Source organism: Cnephaeus nilssonii, assembly GCF_951640355.1.
Source record: "Cnephaeus nilssonii genome assembly, chromosome: 7".
NCBI classification, from domain to species: Eukaryota; Metazoa; Chordata; class Mammalia; order Chiroptera; family Vespertilionidae; genus Cnephaeus; species Cnephaeus nilssonii.
This window is the reverse complement of record NC_137078.1, coordinates 46,866,193-46,874,106: the sequence shown is the minus strand read 5'-3', so window position 1 is coordinate 46,874,106 and position 7,914 is coordinate 46,866,193.

Genomic DNA, 7,914 nt, shown 5'->3' with positions numbered 1-7,914 from the left:
AATCTGAACTACATGAATAAAAAAATAAAAAAAGAGTAGTATAGGATTAAGAAACCAAACCATAGAAAAGGCTGAGATTGAACTGAACATGCCTCAGAGATGGTTGCATCTAGGGATTCAAAAGCTACTCTCTCTCTCTCTCAAAATTAAACAGCAAAGGTTATTCAAGCAGCAATTGAGTTTGAGATAGCAGAGGTTATACTTGTGGCAAACTGTAGGCAAGTCTGAGGAGATAAAAAAGAGGTCAGCTTTTATTGAGTTTTAGGAAAAAATTAGGGTGAGGGTGTGGTGTTGTCTTTTGCCGGCTAGTAGTCAGCTGACCTCTGTTGCTCGGGAAGGATGTACTCTATATTGGTTTTCTTTTACTCAGCATAAAGATTTGGACAGTCATCCATGTTGTTGCCTATATGAATAGTCCCTTCTTTTTATTGCTGAGTAGTACTCCATTTTGTGGATATACCACTGTTTTTCCCCAATCACCTGTCAATAGACTTTTGGATTGTTTTCAATAAAGCTAAATATGTTTTTTGTTGTTGTTCATTAGTTTATGTTGTTCATTAGATTCCACATATGAGTGAGATCATGTGATACGTATCTTTTCTCTGAATGGCTTATTTTGTTTAGCATAATGCTGTCTATGTCCATCCATGCTGTTGCAAGTGGTAAAAGTTCTTTCTTTTTTTTTTTTTCAGCAACGTAGTATTCCATTGTGTAGATGTACCACAGTTTTATAATCCACTCATCTGCTGATGGGCACTTAGGGTGTTTCCAAATCTTAGCTATTGTAAATTGTGCTGCTGTGAACATAGGGGTGTATATATCCTTTCTGATTGGTGGTTCTGAGTTCTTGGGGATATATTCCTAGAAGTGGGATTATTGGGTCAAATGGGAGTTCCATTTTTAATTTTTTGAGGAAACTCCAAACTGTTTTCCACAGAGGCTGTACCAGTCTGCATTCCCACAAGCAGTGCATGAGAGTTCCCTTTTCTCCACATCCTGGCCAGCACTTGTCATTTGTTGATTTGTTGATGATAGCCATTCTGACAGGTGTGAGGTGGTACCTCATTGTTATTTTGATTTGCATCTTGCCAGAAACAAATCAGTTTCACTAAAAGAGAGATGTTGACAGGAAGCCAGGAAGGCTGGTCAACAACCTTAATTGCTCTAACCACTCACCCTTTAGTTGAGACATTGTTAGCTGAAGCAGCCTCCACCTTTGTTTTTCCTCTGTAAGTTTCTGTTATTTCCTGCCTAAGATGTTTTTCCCCAAAACCTCAATAAAAGGGATGGCAGGGCCAGAGCAGGGGTAGTTTTCCCACTAGAGTGGGACTACCGCCTGGCCCCCCATTACGCCAAATTGAATTTCTTCAAGTCTCCTTTCATTTGTGTGTGGCCCTTCTCCAGAACTTGAACCCTGAACTGGAACCCTGAACCACACGGGACGTGAAAGGGATTCCTACAGCATCTCTCAGATGATCAGTGACTTTGGGCACTTTTTCATATGCCTTTGGCCTTCTGTATTTCCATTTTGGAGAAGGGTCTAATGAGGCCCTTTGCCCATTTTTTAATTGGATTGTTTATCTTCCTTTTGTTAACTTGTATGAGTTCCCTGCAGATTTTGGAGGTTAACCCATTATTGGATGTATCATTGGCAAATATGTTCTCCCATGAAGTGGGCACTCCGGTTATTTTATTGATGGTTTCTTTTGCTGTGCAGAAGCTTTTTATTTTTATATAGTCCCATTTGTTTATTTTCTCTTTAATTTCCATTGTCCTAGGAGATGTATCCATAAACATAGTGCTATGAGAGATGTATGAGATTTTGCTGCCAATGGTTTCTTCTAGGATTTTTATGGTTTCATGTCTTACATTTAAGTCTTTTATCCTTTTTGAGTTTATTTTTGTGTATGGTGTAAGTTGGTGGTCAATTTCATTTTTTTTGGCATGTATCTGTCCAATTTTCCCAACACCATTTGTTGAAGAGATTGTCTTGACTCCATTGTACGCTTTTGCTTTCTTTACCAAATATTAAATGAGCATAATGACTTGGGTCAGTTTCTGGGTTCTCTGTTCTGTTCCATTGGTCTATATGCCTGCTCTTTTTCCAGTACCAGGCTGTTTTGAGAACAGTGGCTTTGTAGTATAACTTGAAATCTGGTTTTTTTATTCCTCTAACTTTGTTTTTCATTCTCAAGATTGCTGCAGCTATTCGGGATCTTTTTTGATTTCATACAAATTTTTAGAGAATGTGTTCTAGCTCTGTGAAATATGCTGTTGGTATTTTAATAAGGATTGCCTTGAATCTGTAGATTGCCTTGGGTAGTATGGACATTTTAATGATGTTGATTCTACCAATCCATGAACATGGTATATTCTTCCACTTGCATATATCTTTCAGACCCAGAGACATAGAAATATCGAACAGACTGTCAAACCTCAGAGGGAAGGCAGGGAAGGGTGGTGGTAGGTGGAGACATCAACCAATAAACTCATATGCATATGTGCATAACCCAAGGACACAGACAGTGGGTGGTGAAGGCTTGTGTGGGAGGAAAGTGGAAGAGGGCAATGGGGGGAAAAAGGGACATATGTAAAACTTTCACCGATAAAGATTTATTTATATATAGAAAAATAAGCTGAAGATGTGCAGATAGACCCCATGGATGCTTGTTATATCCACATCAAAATACATGTCTAAAAATGTTTGTAGTAGCCTTGTTCATAAGAATCCAAAATTGAAAACAATCCACATGCCCATAAATAGTAGAATAGTTAATAAAATTGTGGTATATTACATAGAGTATTTCATTTTATGTAGCAATACAAATTAAAGAGTTGTAACTGTATAAAATTATAGATAAACATTAAAAATATAATAATGACAAAAGAAGAAAGTCATGAATGAATCTATATGCTTTGAATAGATTTATGTGAATCTCACAGAGTTCTCAATAAAAGAAAGGAATGATGACTATACAAATGAAGATGATAATTACTTTTCAAGGAGAAGGGATTGTGAAGAGTGAGCAGCTCACCTGGTGCTTCTGAAGGAGCTAAAAATGTCCCCTTTTTTGAACAGGGTGGTGGTGAAGTGGATATTTGCTACACAATTATATTTAAGTTGTACATTTGTATATTATGGACTTCTCTGCATGTGTTTTATATTTCACTAGAGGCCCGGTGCACGAAATTCGTGCACGGGGTTGGGGTGTCCCTCAGCCCAGCCTGCACCCTCTCCAATCTGGGACCCCTCCGCGACCCGGGAGCTGATCCTAGGATCGGGCCTAAACGGGCAGTCGGACATCCCTCTCACAATCCAGGATTGCTGGCTCCGAACTGCTTGCCTGCCTGCCAGCCTGATCACCCCCTAACCACTCTCCTGCCAGCCTGATCAATGCCTAACTGTTCCCCTGCCAGCCCAGTCATCCCCAACTGCCTTCCCCTGACAGCCCGGTCACCCCCAAATGCTCTCCCCTCCTATTACCTCTTTAGTAGATAGGGTTTTTTTCTTTAACATATTGGACTGTGTACCTGCCGTGGTCTTCACAAACCAGTAAAAAATGTAAACCCAAACTAAAAGTGTCATAAAATAAACTTAAACAGGAATTTCATGAGACCTTAGAAAGGTGATATGATGTGGTTGTTTCTTTCTTTTTTCTTTCTTTCTTTTTCTTGATGTTTCAACTTTTGTCCTTTCTTTCTTTTTTCCTTTTATTCCTTTTCTGTCCTCTCTTTCTCTTAACTTTTCCGTTGGTAGAATTGTCAGTACTTGAATCTGTCTTGCTTCCAGAAGACAAAGAAGAGGGAAACACACAGTCATCTGAAGAAAAAGATGATCTATGATGGGATCGGTGGTGTTTCTGGTTTTGCTCTTTTCCCGGTTTGATTGTCATTTCTGCCGGCCCCGGCATCTTCAGGACTTGTGCATGGGCACTTCTTATTCATGTCTACAAAACCTCCCTGCCTTGGTGAAAACTGTAGGGGAAAAGGCCTTCCTGGGTGGGCTCAAGCCCTGCCCAAGGTGCTGAGGAACCAGGGTGGGGAGCACTCTGCACCACCTCTGCAGAGCCAACCTCCGGACCTCGGGGTACTCTCCAGTAATGTAACTGCAATGTCCAGGTTTGCCTTCAGAAATTAGTTGTAAGTTACTTCTGATGTGAAACCCTATCTCAGACATTTCCATGTGGTTCCTAAAGATTTTAAACAAAACCCATTTACCTCCCTAACCTGGTCAGAACTTTCTACTCAATGGGAGAGGTTTGCTGGGCAGCATCGCCCAGATTACTAACCCCCTCCCTCTCCAATCACTCGGCTGGCGGCAAGGGAAGTTCCAAGGCTATAGTGTGTGTGGGGGATCACTCCATGGGGGTGCACCCTGACACCCCAGGATGCCTCTTGGAGGGAATAGCTCTGGGGGGCACGGCTGCCTCCCAGGCCTACACCCCCCAGCTGCAGATGGGAGCTGATCTCAGAGGGGGCAGGGTGGGGGGGTGGGAGGGAGGTGTATAGGCAGCCTGGGTCTCCCAGGCCCACAGCCCAGGCTGGGACAGGCAGCAGACGGCTCCTGCCATGCACTGGAACCTCGCAGGCCCAATGCCCAGGCCACTGTGGGCAGCTGATCGCTCCGGCCTTATGCAGTCGCCTCCCAGACCCACGGCCCGGGTCGCGGAGGGCAGCTGATCAAGGCAGCTGGTCTCCGAGGGCAGATGATGGAGGCGGCCCAGCGCGGGCGCCTACCAGACCCACGGCCCAGGTCTGGTAAGGCAGCTGATGGAGGCTGCCGTGCGCAGGCGCCTCCCAGACCCACGGCCCGGGTCACGGAGGGCAGCTGATCCAGGCAGCCTGTCTCAGAGGGCAGCCGATGGAGGCGGCCAAGCGCGGGCGCCTCCCAGACCCACGGACCGGGGTCGCGGAGGGCAGCTGATCTAGGCAGCTGGTCGCGGAGGGCAGCCTATGGAGGCGGCCGTGGGCGGGCGCCTCCCGGACCCACGGCCCGGGTCCGGGAGGGCAGCCGATGGAGGCGGCCATGCGCGGGCGCCTCCCGGACCCACGGCCCGGGTCCAGGAGGGCAGCCGATGGAGGCGGCCGTGGGCAGGCTCCTCCCGGACCCACGGACCAGGTTCGGGAGGGCAGCCGATGGAGGCGGCCGTGCGCGGGCTCCTCCCAGACCCAGGGCCCGGGTCGCGGAGGGCAGCCGATGGAGGTGGCCGTGCGCGGGCTCCTCCCAGACCCAGGGCCCGGGTCGCGGAGGGCAGCCGATGGAGGCGGCCGTGCGCGGGCGCCTCCCGGACCCACGGCCCGGGTCGCAGAGGGCAGCCGATGGAGGCGGCCGTGGGCGGGCTCCTCCCAGACCCACGGACTGGGTCCGGGAGGGCAGCCGATCCAGGCGGCCGTGCGCGGGCTCCTCCCGGACCCACGGACCGGGTCCGGGAGGGCAGCCGATCCAGGCGGCCGTGCGCGGGCTCCTCCCGGACCCACGGACCGGGTCCGGGAGGGCAGCCGATCCAGGCGGCCGTGCGCGGGCGCCTCCCGGACCCACGGCCTGGGTCGCGGAGGGCAGCCGATGGAGGCGGCCGTGCGCGGGCTCCTCCCAGACCCATGGACCGGGTCGCGGAGGTCAGCCGATCGAGGCGGCCGTGAGCGGGCTCCTCCCAGACCCATGGACCGGGTCGCGGAGGTCAGCCGATCGAGGCGGCCGTGCGTGGGCTCCTCCCGGACCCATGGACCGGGTCCGGGAGGGCAGCCGATGGAGGCGGCCGTGCGCGGGCGCCTCCAGACCCACAGCCAGGGTCCGGGAGGGCAGCCGATGGAGGCGGCCGTGCGCAGGCGCCTCCAGACCCACGGCCTGGGTCGGGCATGAAGCTGATCATGGCGGCCGAGCGTGGGCGCCTCCCCGACCCACGGCCAGTTTCAGGGCTAGAAGAGGATCTGGCTGGAGGGCAAAGCCGCCTCCTAGGCCAACAGGCTGGGCTGCTCGCTGCCTTCTCTCAGCGGCAGCCTTCCCTGGGACTGGGGGACTCCTGCGGGCCTGGGCTCCGCCATCTTGTGTCTATGGGCACCGCCATTTTTGTCGCGGAGTGATGGTTAATTTGCATACTACTCTATTATTAGATAGGATAATTAAAACAGAAAAAAATGAGAGTCATATCATACAAAAACTTTGGAGCTATAAAAAATGGGTCTGAATCTCTCTCTACTCTGTCACATAATTTTGAAATTTCTAACTTCTTCATTTTATGGATGAGGATGATAGCTCTTAATTCATAGGTATGTTGTAAGAATTAAATTAGATAGTATACATAACTAGATTATCAGTGTATATATACTTAGATACATAGAGTCAGTTTCTGATAAACATTGTTAATCCTATATAACAGCAAACTGAAAACTTACTAAATCTTTGTAAATTTAATTTTATTGTAGTTGATAACAAAGATAAGACCTGGACTTGGTAGCTCATAAAAAAACAAAATAAGCTGAAAGTTAAATTATCAAAGTTTAATTTTGCTTGTTGTGATATTCACTTTTAAAGAAAAATACACCTTTTACTTCAAGATCATACTGTAGCTCAAATTCAAAATTTAAATTGAGGCATATTAAATGGCGTGGTCACGTCTGCCCCCTAGTGGCGAATGCTCTACTAAATGGAGAGAATGCTGAAGGTTAACCCTTTGCACTGGCTTGCTTTTTTCTCGATTCCTTTATTCTAATGCTAACCATGTGGAGTCACACTCCACATCCGAGTGCAAAAGGTTAAAACTTGGAAGCTGGAGTAAAAGCTGCTAAGGCTTCTGATTCTTAAAAGAGAAATCAGAACAGAAAACTTTAAAAATGCATAATTTTGTAAAAGGTATGCCATATTTAAATGGTAAGTAATTTACTCTTTGTGTTGATTATGTGATAGTATTTGGAAATGCTGTGTTCTGTGTTACATTTTAATAATCTTATTCCTGGCATTATATTCATGCCTATTCGCATTTCAAGCTAACATGAGTTCATGTTATGGTAGCATGTTTGTCAATTTTCAGAATAGGAATTTGAATGTATTATAACCAAGGTGTACGGTGATCAGTGAACACATAAAATGAATACGTTTGCCTTTTGCTTTTTATAAATGTGATCCCCAATTACATTACTTCTGAATTATGAAATTTTGAACCTACTTATAGGTAAATTAATTTATACAGCCAAAATGACAACCTGTGGAATAAGAGAAAAATTTTTCTTATAGTGTAACACCTCTTCTATTTTAATTTATATTTGATTTAGGATTATTTTCTAAGAGCCAAGAGTTTGCAAATTAATTACTATAGTAAATTAGTATAAAATCATGACTTGGTGTTTCCTTCACAGAGATTTAAAATGGATTCCTTTCAGCTAGTTAACATTAAGTCAAAACTTCTTAGGATGGTTTTCCTAATCTGGAATATAGTTGATCTCAAACAATAAAACAAGAACTCCACTGAGTGATGTCTTCTTCCTATTTTATGCATCCTCCCATCTTCATGCTTTTTCTCATACTTTGGGGCAGTTACTTACTTTCTATTTACCTTGTTTTCTCATCTGGATAATGGGGATAATTATAGTACCTGCCTCAGAGAGTTGTTTTGAGGATTAAATGAGAGAGTATATGTAATGCACTTATAAAAAGTGTGGGAAACACTGTAAGCACTAAATAAATGCCTATTATCATTATTTATCTTTCCCAGATCTTCCTTCTATAATATTCCTCTCCCTACACCCCTTTACTACCTGCCAATCAAGAATTGCTTTCTCTGGTGTTTGTATTCTGTTGACTCCCTGTAGATACCTGTCAAGCATTATCATACTGTATGTCAATTCTTTAGCTACATGGCTGTGTGTATGGCACACTGCTTTTTGTGGGCAGGAGTTCAATTAGTATAGTTTCTGCAC